Consider the following 27,352-nt stretch of genomic DNA (forward strand, 5'->3'; position numbering starts at 1 on the left):
ATTTGCATTCAATAGTTTTTTTTTTTATTTCTGTTCCATGTGCAATGAACTGATATTTCCAACACTATGATTAGAACCACAGCCAGAAAACCCTTGATTTGGAGTCAGTCATTCATCCCGAGCGCTGTGCTGCCTTTATCTGCTCAGTGGGAGCAGAATCTAGAAGAGGAGAGAGATAATAAGTGACTAACGTTGTATAACTGTAAGCAACCCTTAGGAGCGGGACTGAGAAGCAAAGGCCTAACTCTGCAGGGCTATCACGGAAGGCTTCCAAGAGGAGGTAATATTCATGAGGCCTTGAAGGATGAGCAGGAGCTTGTGCAGGATTTAGCTTTACTTTTCCCCTTGCTCCTTCTCCCTGCTAGAGAAGCTAGATGCCACCTGGCCCCTGAGCTAGAATCTCAAGAAAGCAGTAATCGTTCATTCGGGGCTCAAAAAGACCTGGAACTACCACAACATATATTCAACCTTTGACACCTGCTGCGGTTCCTGAGGCTGAGTGGGTAAGAAGACCCTTCTGGATGTCGGTATACTTTATTCCAACTCTCCTGAGACATCCTTTGTCCCTGTCTTACCCTCATCCTTAGCCTCCTTCAAGATTTCCTTGATATTTTCGTTTTAACCAACAACTTTTCTTTAGAAATGGAGACAGGAAAGAAAGAGAGAGAGAAAAGATACTTTCCCATCCTCCCCACCCTTCCCTTGTTTGGCTTTCAATTCTGCGCACTCACTCCCTCCCCAGTTCCTTAAAGGAGACAGGAGGGACTTTGGGGTATCTGAGTTCAGGGGGTGCTGTCCCTCTCCTGAGTCCCTTGGAGGAGTTTTCCCGTGGGGTCAGGAGCCAGGTGGGAGCCTGGCGTTCTGGGATCTGCGTCTGTGCCCCGTCCCACCGCCCTCCCCCAATCCCCCAGCTTTCCTCACTTTGCACAATGAGATCGTTGACCTTTTCCATTTCATCTTGGTTTGCCTCTATACCCTCCTTGGCTTGGCAACCACAAATCACCTGCTTCCTCCTTGGCATTTCTTATGTGCGTCCCATTGAAATTAAAAACTCAAGAGGAAGAGGCCCCACAGACCTTGAAATGTTCAGCCTGCCTCCTGGCCTTGGCCTCTGGCTCGACTGGTCCCACCTGCTCTCCTGGGAGAGTGGGCAGCTGATGAAATCCAGAGGCCCTGAGACCTCCCTTCCAGTAAGTGCTCTTGTTTGCATATCCTGGTTGGAAAACAGGAACCCCTGGCTGGAAATCGATCAGGGAGGTAAAGTTACTGAATGAGTGGCTGAGTGAGCCGCAGGCAACGGCCCTTCCCAGAAAGGCAGAATCTGCGCTCTTAACTGTTTAAAATCTTCCCTGTTTGTTTGCTCTCTACTTCTGAAAGTTTTCTTGGAACCCTCTTCCCAGAAGAAGCCAGGTAGTGGGAAATCAGGGTCACAAAGAACAAGAAACCTCATTTGGGCCCTCCTAAGTCGCAAAGCTCCCTTTATTTTCAAAGAAACCAGCATGAGGATGTGTGAAATAAGTCACTACTAGAACATGAGTGAACAGTCACAGGATGTGAGCCAGGCATGGTGCATAACTCCCTAGCCTCTGGTCTCTTATCTCTGCAAGGTAGGAATCAGCTCTGTTTCTCAGAGGAGGACGATCAGGCTCTGAGAGGGTAAGCCGAAGCTCACGAGGTTGACCTGGGATTCAAACCTGCATCCCTGTGACTTCAGAGGTTGTCCAGCTTTCTGGAGGTTGCACAGGCGTAGAGAGGACCCAGGCCAGGCCCACTGCTTTTAGGACAAGACGCCTCTGAGGCCACCCTCGCCTTCAGTAATTTGCATGGCATGACACAGAAACTGAAAACTCAAGTCAAGGTGTCCGAAACCAGCAAAAGAAGGTTTCTTTCAGTCGCTGTTCCCGTCCACTGGTGGGGGTACAGATTGGGTGACATTTACTGTGCAAACAGCAGCCTGGGAGCCAGGCAGAGCCCACACCTAGCTGAGTAAATAGCACCTGGAGGCCTCGAGGCAGGGCACCCAAGGTCCCTGGTGAGGCCTCCCTTTGAGAGGCAAACAGGAGAAGGTGCCTGTGGGCTGGGACCCGGGAGCCCGGAGCGCTGGTCCTAGTGCTGCCTCGTGTACGTCTCTGCTTCTCACCTGGAAGTGGAGGAGATCAACACGGTGACATGGGGGTCTGGCTGCAGGGGTCAGTTTGCTGGGGGCAACCTGCAGAGGGTCGAATCAAGCTGCCTGGGTTCAAGTGTGAACTTTACCACTCACACACTCTGTGACCCCAGACAAGTCTTTAACTTTTCAGAGCCTCTGGTTTCCCATTACTCATCCGAGAATAATTATAGGACCCATCTCACAAGGGTCTTCAAGGAATCACAGTCAGAAGGCGCAGTAGGATTCTAGAATATTCCACCATGGCCACGAGAGTCCTTTCCTTTGACTTTTTGTTGCTGTTGTTAGGGACATTGAGATTCAATTCAAGCAAAAGTTAACAAACTTACAAGAGAGTTAACCTCTTACAGTTCAAGCTTAATTCAGTGCTGGTATCTGGTATTCAGTGCTGGGAATTATTAGTGATTCCTTAATTCTGCAAATATTCAGTGAATGCTTGGAACCTGAAAAGGCGCTTTACTAGTTCTCTGGATGATACATGGATATTAACACGTGGACCTTTTCTGTCCAAGAGGAGACGCACACAAATGTCTATGACACAGAGTAACAGCAGTCCAGTGGTTAAGAATCAGCCTGCCAGTGCAGGGGATGCAGGTTGGATCCCTGGTCCGGGAAGAGCCCACGTGCCACTGGACATGACTGAGCAACTAACACTGTGCCAAGCACCATCTTAGGCTTTAGGTGCTAAGCACATGATGGTGAACAAGAATCTGGTTAGAAAACATGAAAATTATCCAGAAATCCCCTGCAAAGAAAGACTGAGCAAGAAGATCAATGGCAGAGCACGCCCAGAAGTCAGAAACCATCCCCATGATGACCATTTTAGATGAATTCTGAGTAGATACTGCTTAGCAGGTGGTCACAATTCTCCCAAACCGGCTGCTATTCTCGTATTTAAAACACCTGCTGCTGTTTCCAGGATGCTAACATTTACTTTGGTTTTTATGTCAATGCCTTTTGTACAGAGAGCCAGCTGTGGAGCTTTTCTTGTTTCAACATTGCCCCTGGACTGTGCTTTGTTGATAAGAAAATAAATCACCGCTTGCCAAGATAGCGCTGGAGCAGACTTTGAGACTGGTTGGAGCAGAAGCCTTCCCTCAAGAGGAAGAATAGTCTTTCTCTTCCCGGTTAGGAATGTTGTCCCTCTTCAAGGCTTGACCATCTGGAATGCCGCCCTTCTTCATGAGTAGATTGTCTGGCTTGATCTTCTGTCCTGCTTTCTCTTCCTTGACGCTCTTTTTAGTAATCCCTCTCTACTTGTGGGATTTTTGCAAGATGGTTGAGGATTGATGAGCCATAAAAAGTAAAGGTCAGACAGACAGCAGGTGATCAGTTGCCAGGTGCTGGGGTGGCAAAGGCCTGGAGAGTGCGAGCTTGTTGGGGGCGGGGTCTCCTTGGCGGGCGGCGGTTCCTGACCTTTTTGGCACCAGGGACCAGTTTCGTGGAAGACCATTTTTCCACAGTCTGGGCAGGGGATGGTTTCAGGATTTCAAGTGCATGACATTCATTGTGCACTTTATTTCTTTTTTTTTTTTTTTTACATTGTTCTACAACTTTATTTACCCAGTAATGTGTTATTCACATCCATCCACATCTATAGAAACAGATCCACTTCAGTCTTAACAGCCACATGCTATTCTACAATATGGCTGCAGCATAATTGACCAGTCCCTATTAATGGACATTAAAATTCTCTCTCCTTTTCATCACCAAATTTCTATGCTAAGTATCCTTGTGCAACCAATGTTATTTTTATTTGTCAGAATCCCCTAAAATAGAGTCAAAGAAACAGTACTCAATTTTGCTAGGTACTACCAAATTGCCCTCCAAAGGAGGATACCGATTCACAGTCTACAAAGGTATAAAAGCTCTCTAGTCCCTATCTGTGCTTATAAGGAACATAATGGACACTTTTTTAGAGTCACTATGAGAATTAAGTGAAGCAGTACATAAGGCAAGGTGCTTAAAATCATGCCTGTCACTGCTTAATGTGTGCTAAGTCACTTCAGTCATGTCCAACTCTTTGCAACCCTATGGACAGCAGCCCTCCAGGGTCCTCTGTCCATGGGATTTCCCAGGCAACAATACTGGAGTGGGATGCCATTTCCTTCTCCAGGTGTGCACTTTATTTCTATCAGTATTACATCAGCTCCACCTCAGATTATCAGGCATTAGATCCCGGAGGGTGCAGCCCCCTGTTTTGGGGGTGGGGTAATGAAAATGGTTTAGAACTTGAGAGAGACGGTGGTTCCACACCACGGTGAACGTCCTACACGCCATCGAATCTCACGCTTTAAAATGATGCTTTTTATGTTATGTGAACTTCACCCCACTCAAAAATGAGACAAAAGGTTAAAAAGCCAGATAAAAAGGAACATGATCTGTATGAATCAATTCATCTGATGCTCAGGTACCGGCTCATCTGTGGTGACAGGAATCAGAACAGGGGTCATGTGCGGGGAGGAAAAGGTTGGAAAGACGCACAAGGGAACTTTCTGGAATGATGGAAATTGTCTACATCTTGTTTTGGGGCAGTTGTTACAGACAATATACAACTGCCCAAAAGTAATGAATTGTACGCTAAGATCTCTGCACTTAATGATGTTAATATATCTCATTTAAAATTTCAAAAAAAGTTAATTAAAAAAAGGAAAGGTGGAGAATTCCCAGGTTGTCTAGTGGTTAGGACTCTGAACTTTCACTGGTGAGGGTCCAAGAGTTCAATCTCTGGTCGAGGAACTAAGATTGTGAAAGCTTAGTGATGGGGCCAAAAAAAAAAAAGTAGAGGACACAGCAGTATTTTTCTTAAATTATCTATCTATTTATTTATTTGGCTGCATCAGGTCTTAGTTGCAGCAAATGAGATCTAGTTCTCTGATCAGGGATTGAACCCCAGGCCCCTTGCATTGGGAGTGCAGTGTCTTAGCCACTGGAACACCACGGAAGTAACCCTGCCCCAACTCCAGCATTATTTGCTTTGACCGATTTGACACACTTTCCTGGAGTCAGGTCATCCGTTTTTAAAGGTGTTGCCTGGAAGAGCTGCTTGCTGGCGCTCCACTGCGTGTTTTATGAATACAGTTTTTGGAGGGGAGGAGGCTGCATTCTTACTCAGTTTTGGGCATGTGGCTTGTACGCATACGGTTTCACTTTGGAGAACTTTATGTGCTTCGAGCTAATGGAGCCTGGTCCTGAGCACCACAGTAGCCCTCTCTGGAGAGGGGCTTTGACAAGGTGGTCACCAGCCTTGCTTTGCAGTCAGGTGCTCTGGGTTGGACCCTGACTCAGTGGGATTGACTCTTGCCTCATCCATCTGCCCGGGCCAGTTGGTAGCTGTGTGACGCTGGGCAAGTTGCTTAACCTCTTGAGGCATGATTTCCTCCTAGGGTGAAAGCAGGGATGATAACCTCCCCACCCTACCCCCAGCAGCACTGTCGCAAGTACTGAGCTGGCTGATCCCAGAGCCCCGGACACGGAAGGGCATCGGAAACCACAGCTGTGTGAGTAGGATCGTCAGATACAGTGTAGGACATGCAGTTACATTTGAATTTCGAATAAAGAGCAAATGATTTTTAGTATATCATTATTATGCATCAAATGCATTTGCCCCTCCATCCCCCAAATTCACACACTGAAGCCCTAACCTGTATTTGGAAGAAGTAATTAAGGTTAAATGAGGTCAAATGAGAATTCCAGAAAAACATCTGCTTCATTGACTATGCTAAAGTATTTGACTGTGTGGATCACAACAAATTGTGGAAAATTCTTAAAGAGATGGGACTACCAGACTACCTTACTTGCCTGCCTCCTGAGAAATCTGTATGCAGGTCAAGAAGCAACAGTTACAACCGGACATGGAACAGTGGACTGTTTCCAAATTGGGAAAGGAGTACGTCAGGGCTGTATATTGTCACCCTGCTTATTTAACTTATGTGCAGAGCGCATCATGGGAAATACCGGGCTCGATAAAGCACAAGCTGGAATCAAGATTGCTGAGAGAAATAGCAATAACCTCAGATATGCAGATGACACTACCCTTATGGCAGAAAGCGAAGAGGAACTAAACAGCCTCTTAATGAAAGTGAAAGAGGGGAGTGAAAAAACTGGCTTAAAGCTCAACATTCATAAAATGAAGATCATGGCATCTAATTCCATCACTTCTTGGCAAATAGATGGGGAAACAATGGAAACAGTGACAGACTTTATTTTCTTGGGCTCCAAAATCACTGCAGATGGTGACTGCAGCCATAAAATTAAAAGGAGGAAGAGAAGAAGAAAGGCTATGATCAACTTACACAGCATATTAAAAAGCAGAGACATTATTTTGCCAACAAATGTTCATCTAGTCAAGACTATGGTTTTCCCAGTAGTCATGTATAGATGTGAAAGTTGGACCATAAAGAAAGCTGAACACAAAAGAACTGATGTTTTTGAATTGTTGGAGAAGACTCTTGAGAGTCCCTTGGACTGCAAGGAGATCAAACCAGTCCATCCTAAAGGAAATCAGTCCTGAATATTCTTTGGAAGGAATGATGCTAAAGCTCCAGTACTTTGGCTGCCTGATGTGAAGAACTGACTCACTGGAAAAGACCCCAGTTCTGGGAAAGATTGAAGGCAGGAGGAGAAGGGGACGACAGAGGATGAGATCATTGGATGGCATCACTGACTCGAGGGACATGAGTTTGAGCAAGCTCCTGGAGTTGGTGATGGACAGGGAAGCCTGGTGTACTGCAGTCCATGGGGTCACAAAGAGTCGGACACAACTGAGCGACTGACTTGACTGACCGAGGTCAGGTGAGTGGAGCCCTGATCCAATACAGTTAGTGTCCTTATAAGAAGAGATACCAGCAAGCTCCTCCCTCTTCTCTCCTTGCCCTGTAAAGACAGTGAGAAGGCAGCCATTGGCAAGCCAGGAAGAGAACTCTCACGAAAAAATGAATCAGCCAGGGACTTACTTCCCTGGGGATCCAGTGGTTGGAAATCCGCCTTGCAATTCAGGGGACACAGGTTTAATCGCTAGTTGGGAAACTAGGATCCCTCATGCCGTGGAGCATGCCCGCCCCCCCCCCCCAACTGATTTTTTAATTAGAAGGAAAAAAGAGTTCAGAACACCAAGACAGGAGATTGGGTCCTAGGCAGGGACAGTCTCCTCCACCTCCAGCTGTGTCTAACTCCTGGGACCAGCCTCTTCTCTTGCTGCCCTTCGCCCTCCGTGGTTATAGATTCCAGGTGTTGTACAGTCCTCCTCCCCACAACCCTAGAACGTTCTTAGCCGTCACTGCCCTGGTCTGTGGGGCTCTTCGCAGCACGGCTTCCCAGACTCACTGGTCCGGCTGGCTTGCGCTCAGATGCTCCTCTTGGCTTCCCAGCTGAACCTTACTCAACTCCTGCTTCCCTAAACATGACACCTGGGGACTTTCCCTGTTTCTCCCCATGTGGAGCTCAGACTCCAATTCCTCCACACACCCCAAAGCTTCAGATTACCTGCGCCCGGCCCCGCCCCACAGGACTCTCCCAGGAGGAACCTAGGATCTGCCTGCATGACCGAGAGGGAAGGCCACCTTGGGATAATCCCCAGCAGCTCTCTGTAGTCTCAGATTCCTCACCGGTAGCTAGGAAGGGATTATGCGTGTGGTGAAGATTCAGGGCCTACAGTGATTAGAACCGTGACCACACAGAGTGGGCCTATGAAAATAATTGATTTTTATTCTTAATTGGAGGATAATTGCTTTACAGTGTTGTTTTGGTTCCTACTGTACAACAACATGAGTCAGCTGTAAGTACGCATATATCGCCTTCTCTCTTGAGCCTCCCTCCCACCAGAAATTATTAGCCAAAGAAACACTGAAGAAAACGCCAAAAGAGCAGCAGACTGACTTGGCGAGGGTGGGCAGCAGGAGGCAGTTCAGACATCTGGAAGCAAGGCCAGGCTGAGCGAGGGGCTCACATTTTAACAGTTCTTATGAAAAAAGGGAAAAACGTAGAGAATGACAGCTGTGTCCATAACTGGATGGTCTTCTACACCCCTCCCTGTGGCTCTGATGCCTTTTGGCCACACCCCGAGACTCATCATCTTTAAGTGCAAAGCAAAAGCCTGCCCAGTTCCCTCTCTTTCCGTTTCAGAACATCCCCAGGCCTAGGCAGGTTCTTGTTGATCCCTTAATTGGGCCTTGACCTGCAACTCTATACAAGACTTCTTCCTTTGGGGACGTCCCTGGTGGCTCAGTGGTTAAGACTCTGTGCTCCCAAAGCCCGGGGTACGGGTTCAGTTCCTGATTGGGGAACTATTAATAGATCCCATATGCTGCACTAAAACCTTGCACAGCCAAGTAAATAAACTTAAAAAAAAAAAAAAAAAAAGATTTCTTGCCTTACTATCTCTCTCTCGGGCCATCTCCTCACATCTTCCTACCTTCCTGATACTCCAGCTGTTTTAACAACTGAGTCACTATTTCCCTTGGGAAATTCTTACTGACTCTGCGCTTCCTTGACTTGATGATTCTTTTATCAACTTTTCATTTCACTATTTTTAAAAAAGCTTCTAAGTGTGGTGTTTGTGTCTGTAACTTTCTTAGATACTGTAGCTTTTTTCAAAGGCCGCTGCCTGGAGGGCTGATAACCTTAATACGACATTACGACGTTTGACCTGGATCCATTTTTCCTGAGAAGCTAGTACTTTACTGATCCCACACTTTCTGAATGCACAATTTAGTAAGTTTTTTTGTTTTTTTGTTTTGTTTTGTTTTTTTTAGGTCAGCAGATCGTAATGGATTTGCTGTGCAGCATGTGGGATCTTAGTTCCCTGACCAGGGATCAAACCCGAGGCCCCTGTGGTGGATGCGAGGAGTCCTAACCACTAGTTCACCAGGGAAGTGTCAATTTTTTTTTTAAAAAGTTATCCCATGATAGGTCAATTTTCCCAAGAAAGAATATTTGCTAAGGAAAGGGTAACCATCTATTACCATTCCCCAAAGTAGGAAGGGCATGATCTCAGGGTAGAGGATGGCCTTTTAAATTTAGTACACTGAGCTTTTTGAAAAAAAAAAAAAAAATGCCCCCACATTCTGCATAGTTTTCTCATTTCTCTGCTTTTTCTGTGGTTTGGCCACCAGGAACAAAGAGGCTGAGGTAAAGGGCACGGACACCGTAACGAGCTGCAGGGCCATCTAGTGGCCATTTGTCAGCACTGCATATGCAAGTGACAACTATTCCAATGGTTGACTCCCACCCAGGGTTTCTGGCATAAGAATCAATCTTGGTCATTTTGTGGAATATCTGAAATCTCACATTACAAACGTTCCTACAACCTTGCACGTAAAATGACTGCCTCGGTACAAATCTTAAGACTGAGTTTCTAGCATTTCAGTGGCGATTCGGAGCACTGTTACCCAGGTCAGACAGGCTTGGGTGAGAGTTTGCTGTCTGTGACGTTGAGCAAGTTACTGGAACAATCTGACTCTCAGTGCCCTCTTGCGCAGTGGAGGTAACAGTGGACAGGACTGTTCTGAAGACCCAGGAAAGTGTGCATGTCACGTCTTTGCCACTGTTTCTGACAAGTAAGCCTTTGCTATTAATTTGTTCAGTGCTTATAGAAAGACAGCATCACCCAGGTGGGCCACAAACCCACCCAACAGGCTCAAGGAAAAGGTTCACTATGAGGAACTCGAGCATTGTCTCAGAAATCCTTCACTTCCTCTCAGTAATGTTTCTTAGTCGCGTGGGTTGTTTTTCTGTTTTTCCTATATATAAACATTTTTTCTCTTGTATCTATATGTATTTGGCTGTGCTGGGCCTTCCCTGCTGCTCAGGCTTTTCTCGGCGAGCAGGGGCTACTCTAGTTGTGGTGTGTGGGCTCACTGCGGTGGCTTCTCTTGCTGTGGAGCACAGGCTCTGGGGGGCGCAGGCTTCCGTGGTTTTGGCGCATGCACTCAGCAGTTGCGCCTCCCGGCTCTGGAGCACAGGCTCCATAGTCGTGGCACGTGGGCTGAGTTGCTCTGTGGCATGTGAGATCTTCCCGGATCAGGGTGGATTCTTTACCACTGAGCCACCAAGGAAGCCCTGTGTGTGTGTGTTTAACTGAAATTAAAAAAAAAAATTATATTGGGGTGTAGTTGATTTACAGTATATTAGTTTCAGGTATACAGTGGAGTGATTCAGTTATACATATACATATGTCCATCCTTTTTGCAGATTCTTTTTCCCATATAGGTTATTACAGAGTATTGAGTAGACATCCCTAGCTTTATAGTAGGGATGTTGTTTATCTTATATATACTACTACTACTGCTAAGTCGCTTCAGTCGTGCCTGACTCTGTGCGACCCCATAGACAGAAGCCCACCAGGCTCCTCCATCCATAGGATTTTCCAGGCAAGAGTACTGGAGTGGGGTGCCATTGCCTTCTCCATTATCTTATATATAGTAGTGTGTACATGTTAATTCTTTGTCTTTGTAAAGGCACTGTGTAGAACCTGATGTGAAGAACTGACTCATTGGAAAAGACCCCAGTTCTAGGAAAGATTGAAGGCAGGAGGAGAAGGGACAACAGAGGATGAGATGGTTGGATAGCATCACCGACTTGAGGGACATGAGTTTGAGCAAGCTCTGGGAACTGGTGATGGACAGGGAAGCCTGGTGTGCTGCAGTCCATGGGGTCACAAAGAGTCAGACATGACGGAGCGACTGAACTGAACTTTGAGCTACATATTTTAATTTTGATGCCATTATACATGGTGTTTTTTCACATTTCACTTTAAAATTGTTTTTGTGTAGAAATCCAGCTATTATATCAACCTTGTATCTAGCAAACTTGATAAATTAACTTCTTTATTTTACAGTTGAGAATGTTTCATTCATTTGGGCTTTCTGCACGCACAATCAGGGGACTACTGCATACTGGTAGTTTTACTTCATTGTATCCATACCATATGGTTTAAATATTGCCTCTCCAATGGCCTAAAGAACTGTGCTAAATATTTGTGATGAGAGCAGACACTGTCATCTCATTCTCCATCTCAGAAAGAAAGCTTTCAAAGTTACCGTTAAGTATATTTGCTAAAGGTTTCCAGTGGGCCAGATTTAATGAGACCTCTTCTGCTTTCTAGACCTTTCCAAAAGATGACTCATATAGATACGAGCTGAGATAATATACTTCTAATTCTTACCCGTGGTTCTCTCAGGATGGGTGTGTGGGGAGAGGTTGTATGACATTGTTCTTGTTCAGTCACTAAGTCGTTGTCCAACTCTTTGTGACCCCGTGGACTGCAGCACACCAGGCTTCCCCGTCCTCCACCATCTCCCAGAGTTTGCTCAAACTCACATCCACCGAGTCAGTGATGCCATCCAACCATCTCATTGTCTTTAGCGCCTTCTCCTCCTGCCTTCAATCTTTTCCAGCATCAAGGTCTTTTCCAATGAGTCGGCTCTTTGCATCAGGTGGCCAAAGTATTGGAGCTTTAGCATCAGTGCTTTCAATGAATATTCAAGGTTGATTCCTTTAGGATATATGACATTACTTGTTGTTTAGTCGATAAGTCACGTTAGACTCGTTGTGACCCCACAGACTGCAGCCCGCCAGGCTCCTCTGTCCTTGGGATTTCCCAGGCAAGAATACTGGAGTGGATTGCCATTTCCTTCTCCATCTGACATTACTTGCTAAGATAAAATTACTTTAGCATAGGAATAATTTACCATGAACCTAGATTTATTTTGTCACTAGAAAGAAAATAAAGCCAGAGAGCAATTTAAACTAACATTACATAACAGTCATCAAATAGTGAAATAGATCGTTCTTTGACGAAGCTTTGTGAAGACATGTCCAAGAACATATTTTTCTCTAAACCTTTCCCATCATCACATCCTCAGACTCTGTTTCAACTATTTCTTTCTAATTTACGATGAACTGCAGCAAGTAGGCAGATTTGGTCTCTTGGCTGGACACTATTGGTGCCCTGCTCACTGGTACACCCACTTCCCAGCTGTTCTGGGTGTTGGCTGCTAAACGCTCATGGCTCCATCCTTCTCTGGAGGATTCTCTTAGCTAACGGGAGCTGCCCTGCCAGGAGATGCCTGGGAGGTTACACACACGGCCCGGGTGGCCCTTGGCCAATGGCTGACTAACAGGGTGGGGTTTAAAGTCCAGCTCCCTGGCCTCAGGGCAGGACAGACTCTGCAGTGTAATAAATACCCCCCAGCTCCCTATGGGATCGGGCTGCGGTTAGACCTCTCCTGAAAGCACGCATCTGCTCAGTTTCCTCTCTGGCTCCGTCCTGCTTCTTTCAGTTCCTCCCAGTGTTCCTCCCTAGGGTCCTTCCTCAATAAATCTCTTGCGCTAGAATCTCTGGCTATCCCAGTCTCTGAGTGGGCTCTCTTTGTCCAGCACCCACCTGAGCTGTCTGTGATTGGTGGGTGGAGCGGGGTGCAGAGTTAGGCAGCCAGGGAAGAGCTGGGGGGTGATGTTGTGGTTGGATCAGGGGATCCCCGGAAGGGGCAGCCATAAAGAAGGAGGAGATAACACATCTGAGAGGGGAAGTGGAATCTTAGGTTAGGTCTGTCTGACTCTAAAGCCTCGATTTGTAACTATGACCTTGGACTCCTCTTCACTCTCTGCCCATACTTTCTAAAGTTTTGAACAGCAACTTTTCTAAAAACCCTGTAGGGGGGTCTCCTTCATCGATGCAGCTTCTAAAGCATTGGCTGCAAGTTGTATGCCCAAGAGGGCACTGCCCCGCCAGGGCTGCCCTGTGGCTGAGGAACTGGCCCACTTTGACTCAGCCCAGACACCAGACCAGCAAGTCGGCAGGGAAGAGATGGTGTTGGGACAACAGACTCTTTGTATGGAAAGGAAACAGGATCAGCTCATTCTGTCCCATCAGACCATGAACGAATTTCAGATGCATCAAAGCTCCCACTGTGGAACGTGAAACCTTACAATTTTAGCAGAAATTTTAACAAACATATTTGGAACATCAGAATGGAAATGGATCTCTTAAAGAAGATGCAAAAACTGCAGACCATTAAGGAAAAGATGGTTAAGTCTGACTGTATCAAGATTAAAAGCATCTGCGTGACAAATCCCATGATAAAGGGAAAAGTGACTGTGACCGTTTCTGACTTACTACTGGGGAGTCAGAAATGCGGAGAAACCCCATCTAGAGCCTGTGCTCCGCAACAGGAGAGTAGCCTCTGTCGGCCGCAACTAGAGGAAGCCCGTTGGCTTTCAGAGGGCATTCAGAGGAGGAAACAATTTCTGGGCAAAAGTAACATTAGTGGAAGCTTGCAGGTGATGGGAGGGTGAGGCGGGCAATGTGGGGAGGGCATCAGAGTCTGATGGAACAGAACTTCTTTCCTTGCTTCCCAAACAGAAAGCTTGAAGTTGGCCTCTTGACTCTCTGTCCGCCTTCCTGAAATTGATCTACAGCTTTGTGCTGCAACAAAGACCCAGTGCAGCTGAAAGTAACTGATTAATTAAATGCTGGAGAGGGTGTGAGAAAAGGGAACCCTCCTATACTATTGGTGGGAATGTAAGTTGGTGCAGCCAGTATGAAAACCAATATGAAGTTTCCTCAGAAAACTATAAATAGAGTTACCATAAAATCCAGAAATCCCACTCCTGGGCATCTGTCTGGAAAAGATGAAAACTCTAATTCAAAAAGACACATGCACCCCAACGTTCAGTGCAGTACTGTTTACAATAGCCAAGACATGGAAACAATTGAAGTATCCATGGACAGATGAATGGGTAAGGAAGATGTGTTCCATATACACAATGGAATATTACTCAGCCATAAAAAAAGAACGATATATTGCCATTTGCAGCTACAGGGACGCACCTAGAGATTATCATACTATGTAAAATAAGTCAGAGAAAGACAAATATCACATGATATCAATTATATGTGGAATCTTAAAAATTAAATACAAATGAATTTATTAACAAAACAGAAACAGACTCACAGACATAGGAAACAAACTTACAATTACAAAGGGGAAAGGGGGGAGGGATAAATTAGGAGTTTGGGATTAACAGAAACTCACTACGGTAAACAAGGACCTGCTGTATGGCACAAGGAACTATATTCAATATCTTGTAATAATCTATTACAAGAAAGAATCTGAAAAAGAAGGGCTTCCCTGATGGCTCAGTGGTAAAGAATCTGCCTGCCAATATAGGAGACATGGGTTTTATCCCTGATCTGGGAAGATTCCACACACCATGGAGCCACTAAGCCCAGGTGCCACAGTTACTGAGCCTGTGCCCTGGGGAACCACGGCGACTGGAGCCCATGGGCCCCAGAGCCCTGCTCTACAAGAAAATTCACAGCAATGATAAGCCTGCACACCACAACTAGAGGCTAGACCCCACTTGCCACAACTGCAGAAAAGCCCAAGAAGCAACGAAAACCTAGCACAGCCAGAAATAAACATCCGTACAAAGTTTTAAAAGGAATCTGTGAAGGAATGTAGGTATCGCTTTGCTGTACACCTGAAATTAACACAACATTGTAAACCAACCGTCCTTCAATAAAGGAGGTTTCCGTCGGCATCGTGGGGCCGTGAGACAAGTGCGCAGCTGCCCAGCTCCGGACTTCCAGTTACACGAGAAGAATAAGACCTCTATTCGGCTAAGCCATTGTAAGCTGAGCTTTCTGTTATATGGAGCCAAACCGATTCCTAGTTTATTCAAGGCCTGAGAGAGCAAGATATGTTAAGCTGGGGAGCTCCAAGTGGTTCAGGGGACTCAAGAAAGGGGGGCTGTAGAGATGACAAGGCTGGAGACATGTTCAGGGACGGGATCACAAAGGGCCTTTGAAGTCTTGCCTAGGGATTTGGGCTTTATCCTGGAGGCTTTTGTTCCTTAAACCTGGATAATGTATAAATGGACTTTTTTTAAAAAAGGAAAACACTTCTTCCTGACCCTCTCCTTGCCACAGTAGTCACTAAGTGCTTTTATTATAATGTAGAGATATAACATTAGGTATAAGCACCTTATAGAACTATAAAACCACATTTGCAAATAAAAATTACAGTTGTCAACAATCTAATGTGACAGATGATGTTGTTTTTCTTTCTTTTTTTTTTAATGGCCACACGGTATGCAGGATCTTAGTTACCCAACAAGGGACTGAACCCGTGCCCTCTGGAAGTGTGCAGTCTTAACCATCGGACGGCCAAGGAAAGTTGCAGATGATGTTGTTTTGCTGGAACTATATTACCACTCAAAACAAAGAGATGGTGCTGGCTGCAGTGGCTCAGTTCTGCCTCTTTGACTTCTGCCACCTATGGAGCCGTGAGTGGCAAACTGGGCTAGAATATTTCATTGTTGATTCGAGAGTTTTCAGAGCTCTATTCCACTCTGTAACGACAACCAGCAATATTCAAATCTGGGGCTACTTTGGTATTATGCTTCGCTTTTAAAGGGAGGTGACATGGAGCAAAGCACCAGCCAATATGTAATGAGTATGTAGCATAACACAGTAATAAAGATAACTCTGTTACAAGACACTGAGGTTTAGGGGCTGTTTGTTACTGTAGCATAATGTAACCTATTGGTATTACTGTAATGGAAAGACATCATCTGGATGATACAGAATATGTTTATTTTGCTGCTAAGTCACTTCAGTTGTTTATTTTAAGTTTATATTATTATAACAGAATAGTAAAGTGATCATAAACATGGACTCCCCTGGCAATCCAGTGGTTAAGACTCCACGCTTCCAATGCAGGGGGCACAGTTTCGATCCCTGGCTAGGGAACTAAGATGCTGCTTGCTATGTGGCCAAAAAAAAAAAAAAAAAAAAAAATAGCCATGGCTAAGTGTGGGGGAAAAAAAGGTCATAAACATAATATTGTGATTATGTAAGAAAATGTCCTTGTCCTTAGGAGATATATTTTTAAGTGTAGAGGAGTAAAATGTTTTCACATCTACAACGTGTTTTCAAATAGTTCAGCAAAAGTGAAACAGAACGATAGAGCAGAAGGTTAACAATTTCAATTCTAAACGAAAGCTGTGTAGACTCTTCTTGACATTTTTCTGTGACTTGAGATTTAGAAGGAAAATCATCACAGACCGCTCAGGGAGCCCCAAGAATACATCATTAGCTCTTGGTTTCAGAAGCTGTAGATGAATTTTGAGAAGGCTGACAGAGAGTCAAGAGGCCAACTTCAAGCTTTCTGTCCCAGAAGCAGGTAAAGAAATCTTGTTCCGTCAGACTCTGATGCCCTCCCCACGTTCCGCTGCTCAACCTCCTGTCACCTACAAGGTTCCACTCTGATTTTCCTTCCTCCCAGAAATTGCTTCCTCCTCTGAAGGCCCGCAGAAAGCTCTCCACATCTTTCTACTGTATCTCAACCCAGCTCCTCATCTACATTGCGTGAAGGAAAGAAGGAAGGTAAGGCTGTGGTCACCAGCCTAGTGCTACTAAGCTCAGCGTCTGGCACATAGCACAGGTAGGTAGTAAGGCGACCATCGTTGTCATCACCCTTAATTAACGCTTGGGGTACGTCAGCCAAGTGTCTGCCTTCATATAATTTGCATTCTAAAAAAAAGAAAAAAACTTGTATGATTCTATGTTTTGTAGCATGTACTATATTGGGTCATTGTTTTTTTTGAGAAAAGTATTTCTTAGATTATCAGTTTGTGGTATATGTCCTGAATACAGGGGTCCACATTTAGGACCTGATTCTAGCCCTGCCTTCACCATGAAGTTGCCGTATGTCCTGCTGATTCCCTTTCCCTCCGTAGTCCTTCGCTTCCTCAACTTCCTCCCTAATCCAATAGGATTTAGGGTCTTTATTAGAATGTGCAGGGTTTTGATTCAATCAACCCCGTAGTGTGCTGTTCTTGTTTCTAGCACTAGGGGGCGATCAGAACATTGGAACGCATTTTGCTATTACAGCTCCAGCTGTTAGATGTAGGGGTTGATGCAGAAAGACGATCGTTCTCTGCTTTAGTTCCCCCACCTCTTCTGAAACCTTAAACCCCCAAACCCGAACCTTCTACCAGGCTGGCTAGAGACTCAGACCTCCGTGAAGGGGAACAGGGCAAAATCGTCCGTGAATCTTGGATCCATCACTTTTCTGTCTCTCGTGAATCCTGCATGTGGTTGGAGGGAAGACAGGTGGGTGATAAAGGCCCTGTGAACGACTAACGGACCACCAGAAGAAGGAGCACTGAGATGTAGACTGAGATTTTGTTTGGAAGAGAAAACAGTTTGGCAGCACCGTCTTGCTGTGATATCACATGAGACCAGCATGTGATGGGAAGGTCCATGGGGGCCATGCATATGGAAGGAGAGCCAGGGCCTGAACGCAAGGAGACCCACAATGAAGGCCCAGCTCTTCCAATGGTCAGCATGCTCCAAAGCCATTCAGAGGTAGGAAAGTGTGTACTCAACTTTGCCCTTGACTTTCAGAACTTTGCTTGGAATTTTCACATACAGGTACACAGTGTAGGGCTTCCCCTGTGGCTCAGTGGTAAAGAATCCGCCTGCAATGCAGGAGCTGCAGGTTTGATCCTTGGGTCTGGAAAATCCCCTAGAGGAGGCAACCCACTCCAGTGTTCTTGCCTGGAGAATACTGTGGACAGAGCACTCTGGCGGCCCATAGGGTGGCAAAGAGTCAGACACGACTGAAACTACTGAGCACGCACGCATGCACACAGTGTGACTACATTTAGGCACAGAGATAAGGTTCCTCTAAGGGAATCTGGGATGAATTCGGGCTTCATTCCTGAAAGATAGGTCCATTGTGTGATGTAGCCACCATCCATTTAAAAACAGGCTCAAGTCAGCGTGTCCTGTTAGTGTTACTGGACTAGAAGTCAGGAGACCTGAGTTCTGTTCCTGGCCCTACCCTTTGTTAGCCGAGTGACCAAACGTCTCAGAACCTCAGTCTCCCCCCAGTACAATGGGGATTATCAGACCTGCTTTACCTGTTATGAAGGTCAAACCAGACAGGTCACATACCTGAAAATACATTGCAAAGGGCAAATACACCATACAACTCCAAGGGAACATGATACGGATTTTTGCAGGGACCTTCTGAGAACATATTTATTTTATGTTCTTCTTTGTACTTTAACAACATTTAAAAAATTTGTATACAGTATTTAAAGGTTACTTTCCATTTACATTTATTATAAAATATTGACTATATTCCTTCTGTTGTACAATGCCTCCCTATAATCTGTCTCCCATCCAGTAGTTTGCATCTGTCTCCCCTCCCCCACCCATATACTGCCCCTCCCTGCTTCCCTCCCCTCTCTGGCTTTTTTTTTTCTATATCTGCGAGTCTGCTTCTTTTTTTTCATATTCACTAGTTTGTTGTAGTTTTTAGATTCCACATGTAAGTGGCTCAAGAAATAAAACCTCCCCCAAACACAGTATCCCCTCTGTGAGCTCTCCCACACATGAACCCTATCCCAAACCTGATGTCTGTTATTCCTCTGGATTTCTTTACATTGTATCTATATGTATGCCCTACCAAAAAGTAGTACTGTTCTGCATGTTTGTACAACTTATTTAAAAGAAATCATGCAGTGTGTCGTTACCTTTTTACTTAGCATTTATAAAACAACCAAGTTGAGGCATGTAGCTTAGTTCATTCACTTCCCCTGCTCTATACTGTTTCATGGTAAATGAACAATATCTATCCATTCTTCTCATCATAGTCATTTTCTCCCCAATTTTTTTTTTTTTTTTTTGCTGTTACAAACAATTGCTCTCTGAACATTTGGACTCACCTCCTTGTATGCATAAGCAAGACTTTTTTTGCAAGTATATACATGTAGGCATGTGATTGAGGGGTGGTTGAACTTTGTTCCCTGACTAGGAAACTTTGTTCCCTAACCTACCTGAGCCCCCTGTGGCGGAAGCACATAGTCTTACCACTGGACCACCAGGAAAGCCCTTATTGGATGCTTATCTTTATCCTGTTTGTTCATAGATGCTCTTTAGGTCTTCCCGATGCTGATCTTTATTGATGACGTGTTGTGAAAATCTTCCCATCTGTGGTTCGTGTCTTCCTTTTTTAATAGTGTCTTTTGTTGAACAGAAGATTAAAGTTTAATTTGTCTCTCTTTTCCTTTATGGTGTGACTTGTTTAAGATATCTTTTCCTACTCCAAAGTCGAAACAATGTTTGCCTTTTGAAGTTTTGCTTTTCAAGTTGAGCAATTTAATCTCCTTGAGATGGATTTGGGGGGACATGGTGGTACAGGGATTTCCTCCCCTCTTTTCTCTCTGGATAACAGGTTGTCTGTTAACCAGATGTTCAATAATCAATGACAATCAGCTAATGTCATTCCCCTCCTTAAAACCCTCCATAACTGTCCACGCCACGAGAAGAGGCCCCAGATTCCTTGTTTGAGTCTGCAAGGTCATTCATGAGCTCTGCCTCAAAGTTCCTGCCCTTGCCTCTCAGCATTCTGTGCTTCAGAACATGGAGCAGGCTCTCGATTACTTTCGACATTCACTGGTTTTGTTCTTACTACCCAGCAAGTCCATATTCTTCTGGTCTCAGTTAATACTAGTTGTAGTAGGTTGAATGGTACTCTCCCTGAAAAAGTATGTCTACCCAGGATCTGTAAGTATGGTCTTACTTGGAAAAAGGGTCTTTGGGAGTATAATTAAAGATCTCAAGATGAGGTCATCCTGAATTATCTGAAGTGAAGTATCAGTTGCTCAATCGTGTCCAACTCTTTTCACCTCCATGGACTGTAGCCCACAGGCTCTGCTGTCCATGGAATTTTCCAGGTAAGAATACTGGAATGGGTAAGCCATTCCCTTCTTCAGGGGATTTTCCTGATCCAGGGATTGAACCTGGGTCTCCTGCATTTCAGGTAGATTCTTTGCTGTCTGAGCCACCAGGCTTGCCTGCGGGACCCTAAATCTAATGACAGATTCCTTCTAAGAGACAGAAGATGAAAAGACAGAGAGGAAGGCGATGTGAAAACGGAAACAGGGCCAGAGTGAAGTGGCCACAAGCCAGGGAACTTGGGCAGACACCAGAGCCTGGTGAGCTGGGGAAGCATACTTCCCCGAGAGTCTTTGGAGGGCACATGGTCCTGGGAACACGTCAGTTTCAGACATCTGACCTCCAGAACCGTGAGAAACTGTATTTCGTTTGTGATGAGCCCCCTGAGTATGTGGAAATTTGTCCCGGCAGCCCTAGGAGATTCATACGGATGGGAAGCTGGACTTAGGGAGAACCAGAGAAGCTGATGGACAGGGAGCCTAGACTGGGGGACTGGAGAGGTGGGCGGTGGAATGCAGCCTGTCTGAAACTCCCAGCCAGGAGGTAAGTCCACTCCCTCATGTCTAGGAAGGGGGATGATGACCATAGAGAGGGCGTAAGCGACAGGGCCACGGTGAAAGGACCCCTGACTCCCGATAAAATGGATGAATCCACTCCAGACCCCTTGCGATACCTCATCTACAAAGGAGAGAGGCAGCAGGGATCCCTGGGAGGCCCAGGGAGCCCCGGGCAGTGAGGCAGTGGATATCTGAGCCACGGCAGCGGCTGGAGAGCCTCAGACGGGTCTCAAAGAGAGACTAAGGGCTAAGCAGTGTGTGGCCAACAGCAGGATGGGTAAGGTCTAACCCCAGCCCTGCGGCAGTGCAGGGGTGCATGCCTGCAGGCTAAAGGGCAGTTCCAGGACGGGGACAGTGGGCGGCTTCCTGTGTCTCTGAGCTTCTTTGATCCCTGGGCCACTTGGGTGGAAACAGAGCCTAGGGCACCGACAGGGTCATGTCTGTTTAAACAGAACTAAACACAGCAGGTAAATCATTAACTCACTGAAGAAACAAACAGGGGTGTCAGCCACCCTAGAGTCGCCTGGACATGAAGAAGTCCCGCTTATCAGGGTAGTCTGCCACTCAAGGGTCCCACAGCCTGTTGCGAGTGTTTGCTGAGCATCTTCTCCACCAAGGAGACCCAGAGTGGGTGCTGTGCGGACTGAGGCACGGACAGTCAGCTGGCTGTCGGCTCAGAGCTGGGGCGCCAGAGCTCACGGCCACCGTGGGCGCGCGCATCACAGGGCCCTCCACTCACGGCCACCGAGGGCGCCCATGCACCACCACAGGGCCCTCCGCGAGTCGTCATGTTCTCATCTAATGCTCATGCCGACCCTCTGAGGCAGTGAGCCCAGCCACATCCCGCAGACCAGGAGACCCAAGTCCAGAGAGGGAGAGAACTTGGCCTGGCCACACAGCTTGTCAGTGATGGGGAAACAGCTGGCTCTAGCCAAAAGGGGAATGAATTTCAGGTTTGGGGTATGTTTAGGAGCCTAAGAACAGTAAGCAGAGCTGGGCCTCTTAACAGACAGGAGTCGTGACCAGCAAAGCCTTTAGGAAGCCACTGTCCTCTTCTCTCTCTTTTTCCAAGATTACATTATCTCCCAACTGTATTTCTAATTGAGTATTAATGTTATTCCTCCCTCTATTTGGGGGTTAAGAGCAAGAGTGAGGGCATCAGAGTTGGGTCCAGTCCTGGCTTCACCGTTTATTACCTCTGCGACCTCAGGCAGGCACGCCACTCCCTCACCGCTAAGTGGGGATGCTGTGGTTCCCACGGAGCGATCAAAGGTGATAACATGTGCAAAGTCCTTGGCACAAAGCCTGGCACATAACAAATGCTTAGCAAACAGAAGATGCTGTTATCATCTCACATGGTAGGAAGCAGTCTCCCCAGCCCTCCCAGATCCAACACTGCCCGTGAGCTCACTAACACCTTGTCCTGACTTCAGCCGGGGAACCAACTATTACAAGGGAGGGTGGTGATGATGGTTTAGTCACCAAGTCGTGGCCAGGTCTTTTGTGACCCCATGGACTGTAGCCTGCCAGTCCTATGTAGATGGAATTCTCCAGGCAAGAATACTGGAATGGGTTGCCATGCCCTCCTCCAGGGGATCTTCCCAACCCAGGCATTGAACTTGGGTCTCCTGCACTGCAGGTGGTCTCCTGCATTGCAGGCGGATTCTTCACTGAGTGAGTCACCAGGGAAGCCCACAAGAGAGGGTGGTTTTGTTCAAACACAGTCTCAAGTGAGTGGAGATGAGAAGCTGAGCAGCCTAGTCACAAGGTTTCTGTGACAGACATTTCAACTGAAAGGTCTTGTGATCAGAAAACTGGGTGATCAACCTTTCTAGACTCCTCCATGATGAATGCTTTGAGTGTAGATGGAGGCCAACCTGCCCAAGAGAGTAGCTGGCTGGCTGGATGCCAGTAGCTTACAGGTGGATGCTGACCAATAGGCTGTGGAACGTGCAGGAGAGGCAGGAAGGATGATCTGAATGTCAAGACTTAATATTGGCATAGAATGAAGAGCCATTCATTCGTTTTAGCAAATCTTTATCATGCGTCAACTGTACATAAAGCATTTTGGCAGGAATCACTGGCTAAGTGAAAGGTGTAGTCATTGTCCTCAAGGAGTTAAATGGTCCAGTAGAAGGGAACAGTAGGAGGAAATGGACGAATGTTGTCAACGTGATGGAAACTCTAAAGGGATCTGCTTTCAGTTCAGTTCAGTCGCTCAGTTGTGTCCAACTCTTTGCGACCCCATGGACTGCAGCACGCCAGGCCTCCCCATCCATCACCAACTCCTGGAGTTTAGCCAAACTCATGTCCATTGAGTCGGTGATGCCATCCAGACATCTCATCCTCTGTCATCCCCTTCTCCTCCTGCCCTCAATCTTTCCTAGCATCAGTGTCTTTTCAAATAAGTCAGCTCTTCACATCAGGTGGCCAAAGTATTGGAGTTTCAGCTTCAACATCAGACCTTCCAGTGAACACCCAGGGCTGATCTCCTTCAGAATGGACTTGTTGGATCGCCTTGCATCCCAGGGACTCTCAATCGTCTTCTCCAACACCACAGTTCAAAAGCATCAATTCTTTGGCACTCAGCTTTCTTTATAATCCAACTCTCACATCCATACATGACCACTGAAAAAACCATAGCCGTGACTAGACAGACCTTTGTTGACAAAGTAATATCTCTGCTTTTTAATATGCTGTCTAAGTTGGTCATAACTTTCCTTCCAAGGAGTAAGCGTTTTTTAATTTCATGGCTGCAGTCACCATCTGCAGTGATTTTGGAGCCCCCAAAAATAAAGTCTGACACTGTTTCCCCATCTATTTTCCATGAAGTGATGGGACCGGATGCCATGATCTTTGTTTTCTGAATATTGAGCTTTAAGCCAACTTTTTCACTCTCCACTTTCACCTTCATCAAGAGGCTCTTTAGTTCCTCTTCACTTTCTGCCATAAGGGTGGTGTCATCTGCATATCTGAGGTTATTGATGTTTCTCCCGGCAATCTTGACTCCAGCTTGTGCTTCCTCCAGCCCAGTGTTTCTCATGATGTACTCTGCATAGAAGTTAAATAAGCAGGGTGACAATATACAGCCTTGAAGTACTTCTTTTCCTGTGTGGAGCCAGTCTTGTTCCATGTCCAGTTCTAACTGTTGCTTCCTTACCTGCACACAGGTTTCTCAAGAGGCAGGTCGGGTGGTCTGGTATTCCATCTCATTCAGAATTTTCCACAGTTTATTGTGATCCACACAGTCAAAGGCTTTGGCCTAGGCAATAAAGCAGAAATAGATATTTTTCTGGAACTCTTGCTTTTTTGACGATCCAGCGGATGTTGGCAATTTGATCTCTGGTTCCTCTGCCTTTTCTAAAACTAGCTTGAACATCTGGAAGTTCATGGTTCACATATTGATGAAGCCTGGCTTGGAGGATTTTGAGCATTACTTTACTAGTGTGTGAGATGAGTGCAATTGTGTGGTAGTTTGAGGATTCTTTGGCATTACCTTTGAGATTGGAATGAAAACTGACCTTTTCCAGTCCTGTGGCCACTGCTGAGTTTTCCAAATTTGCTGGCATATTGAGTGGAGCACTTTTATAGCATCATCTTCCAGGATTTGAAACAGCTCAAATGGAATTCCATCACCTCCACTAGCTTTGTTCGTAGTGATGCTTCCTAAGGCCCACTTGACTTCACATTCCAGGATGTCTGGCTCTAGATGAGTGATCACACATCGGGATTATCTTGGTTGTGAAGATCTTTTTGTACAGATCTTCTGTGTATTCTTGCCACCTCTTCTTAATATCTTCTGCTTCTGTTAGGTCCATACCATTTCTGTCCTTCATTCTGCTTTAAGTACCAGGAAAACACCTGTCCACACAAGGTAGGGAGCAGGGGAAGGAGGAGGTGACTATAGCATCTAGTTTTGCTTTTGTGAGTCTTGTCTGCCCAGCATTCCTTCCCCTTCCAGTCGTCAACCAATCTCAGTCTACGTGGTTGGAAGGGACTGACTCTCATCTCCAGGTCCAGAGAAGAACACCTTGAACCAGACCTAGTCAATCCGTGTAGTCCATCCCCCTGGGCATAGTGATTGGTTCACTGAGGTGCATGTAAACTAGCTCTGGCCAATGAGAGTCAACCCATGATTAGTGTTGGAACCTAGACTAAAGAAGCTCTGTCTGCACTTGGAGTGTTGGCAAAGTGGGTGATGTGAGCCTGGAGAAACCAGGGAAAATGATGTCATAGAAGAAAGCAGAGCTGAGAGCAGGAGAGAGAAGGCACCTGATAATATCCTTTGAGCCGCTGGACCCAGCTGGGTCTGAAATCAAAGTTATTTCTGGTCCTTGCGGTTGTGTGAATCATTAACCCCTACCCCACCCCCCAACTTTTTTTTTTAATCTTAAGGCAGTTTGAGTTGGATTTCTGGTATCATAAGAAAAAGGAGTCAATATGCCTCTCTCCCATCTCAGGCTTAAAATTTTTTCCTTTATTCAAACAAATCTGGATAACAGTTTCTTCTGTACATTCCTGGAGTATATATGTTTGTTTTACAGGAAAAAAAAAAAAAAAAAAAAGACTATCTGACCATAAGTCCACTCGTCTATCTTTCGATGATCTAATGACCCCCTTATCCACTATCAGTCTTTCTTGGTCAAGTAGGTATATGATTACATTTCCACCTCAATGAGATATGGCATCCTGAAAAGAGGCTCCTCTTGTGGTCCAAGGTGCAGCCCACACATACAGCTATCTGTGTGTGTGTATGCGTGTGTATGATAGTGACTTAGTTGTGTCTGGCTCTTTGCGACTGTATGGACTGTAGCTGCCAGGCTCCTCTGTGCATGGGATTCTCCAGGCAAGAATACTGGGGTGAGTTGCCACGCCTGCCTCCAGAGAATCTTCTCAACCCAGGGATCAAAACCCGGCTTCCTGTGTTGCAGGCAGACTCGTTACTGTCTGAGCCACCAGGGAAGCTCAGCTATCAGTATACAGCGCAGCATCTACACTTCTCAGATTCTGCGTTTCTTCTTCTTTCTCTGTCTCAATAGTGAGAAGCAAGAGTTTTACAACCTGGTCCAATCAACATTTGCTTTGTCACTCTTCTCTCCGTTGTCTTTTGGGCCCCAAATGTATTTATTTTGGGACCTGGAGGTGTATTTATTTGGCCTCACACAGCAATATAAATATTTTAAATCTATTGTAAACATTTTAAAACCAACAGACACTACAGACACATTTGGAATTTTGTTTCTTTCTTACAACTCAGAAGATCTGTGAACCCTGGGCCCATGTACCCCAGAGCGATGATGCTTGGGAGTGGCCCAGACCTACCTTGTGTTCCTAGGCCACCGCTCCCAAGGGTGTTCCTGTTTGAGGCCCCTCTGCCATTTACATTCTTGTGTGCTTAGCCACTCAGTCATGTCCGACTCTTTGCAACCCGATGGACTGCAGCCCGCCAAGGTTCCTCTGTCCGTGGGGATTCTCCGGGCAAGAATACTGGAGTGGGTTGCCATGCCCTCCTCTAGGGGATCTTCCTCACCCAGGGATTGAACCTACGTCTCCTGCATTGCAGGCAGATTCTTTACTGTCTGAGCCACCAGGGAAGCCCATTTACCTTCTTACTTGCTGGTTATTTTTGCTCACACCTGGCCCACCTCACTCAGTGACATTCCCTCCCTGGCCCCTGGAGCGTTGTTTGAGTTTGTGACTCCTGGTTGGGTGGCCACTGCACATCAGGGACGGGTTGAAGCAGGGTTTCAACCACTGATGAATCGGGGCCAGCCTGGCCTTCCGCCTCGAGGCTCAAAGTAGATGGAGATTGATGGTGCACTTCAAAGGCAGAAGAGACACTTCTAAGAGTTTTGAAAGAACTGCCACTACTTGTCTGTGTAACATCTATTGTACCTTTCAAGAGAATTATATGATCTTTAAATACAATAAATTAAAAGTTTCCAGAAATAGACATAAAGGCTGTGGAAGAACGCTAGCACGTCTTCAGTTTGAATCTCCTTAAAGAAACAAGATGAAATTCAAACTCTTAAGTTTACCTGGTGAAGGAAAGTGGGCTTGATTGTAATCTTGTGTGACTTCTCTAACTCCCCCCCCCCTTTTTTTTTGACATTTTAGGAAAAATTTATTGTACTTTGAATTAGAGCCCAAGTAATGGAAGATTTAACCTGTGAACTTATTGCGCTCAAACTCCGTCCTAAAGCAGGCAGACAACAAAAGGAGAACCAAACAGTTCTACTGTCAGTGACCGTGTCTCAAGTCCATCACGAGTGCCAGTTTGCTGTCGATTTTTGGATGCCACTTAAAGTTTTCTTGTGAAAGTGTTTCATAATATAAATTTCCAAATATTAACCTGTATTGCTGAATGGTCACTTATGGAGTTTCATCTATTCATTCAGAAGGGTGCTAGGAACTACCAGAGATACTTTTAGCAACTTAAATAATACTATGATTGCCGCACAGGTTACTAAAAGGAAATAATTCTTGCATGCTGCTGCTGCTAAGTTACATCAGTCGTGTCCGACTCTGTGCGACCCCATAGGCGGCAGCCCACCAGGCTCCCTTCCCTGCATTCTCCAGGCAAGAACACTGGAGTGGGTGCTGTTTCCTGCTCCACAACTGTCCCTTCATCATGCTTGTGCTGTTGTGCTAAGCTGCTTCAGTCGTGTCCGACTCTTTGCTACCCCATGGACTGCAGCCTGCCAGGCTCCTCTGTCCGTGGGATTCTCCAAGCAAGAACGCTGGAGTGCGTTGCCCTGCCCTCCTCCAGGGGATCTTCAGGACCCAGGGATTGAACCCATGTCTCTTAGCTCTCCTGCATTGGCAGGTGGGTTCTTACCACTAGCGCCACCTAGGAAGCACCTTTAACAGGTCAGA

The 27,352-nt window shown here is 46.0% G+C and overlaps 1 long non-coding RNA gene across 3 annotated transcripts; it reads left to right on the forward strand.

Moving 5' to 3' along the window:
- Positions 1-227: 227 nt before the first annotated feature.
- Positions 228-26,827, forward strand: LOC121816974 (uncharacterized). 3 transcript variants are annotated; one of them, XR_006056738.2, is made up of 4 exons: positions 228-16,353; positions 16,456-16,556; positions 17,171-17,540; positions 26,594-26,827. It is a non-coding gene; the product is annotated as an uncharacterized LOC121816974 (long non-coding RNA). The 3 variants fall into 3 exon arrangements; XR_006056737.2 differs by having other exon boundaries at positions 16,456-17,540; XR_009597058.1 differs by lacking the exon at positions 17,171-17,540.
- The last annotated feature ends 525 nt before the right edge of the window (positions 26,828-27,352 follow it).

The sequence above is a fragment of the Ovis aries genome, chromosome 17 (assembly GCF_016772045.2).
Source record: "Ovis aries strain OAR_USU_Benz2616 breed Rambouillet chromosome 17, ARS-UI_Ramb_v3.0, whole genome shotgun sequence".
NCBI lineage: Eukaryota > Metazoa > Chordata > Mammalia > Artiodactyla > Bovidae > Ovis > Ovis aries.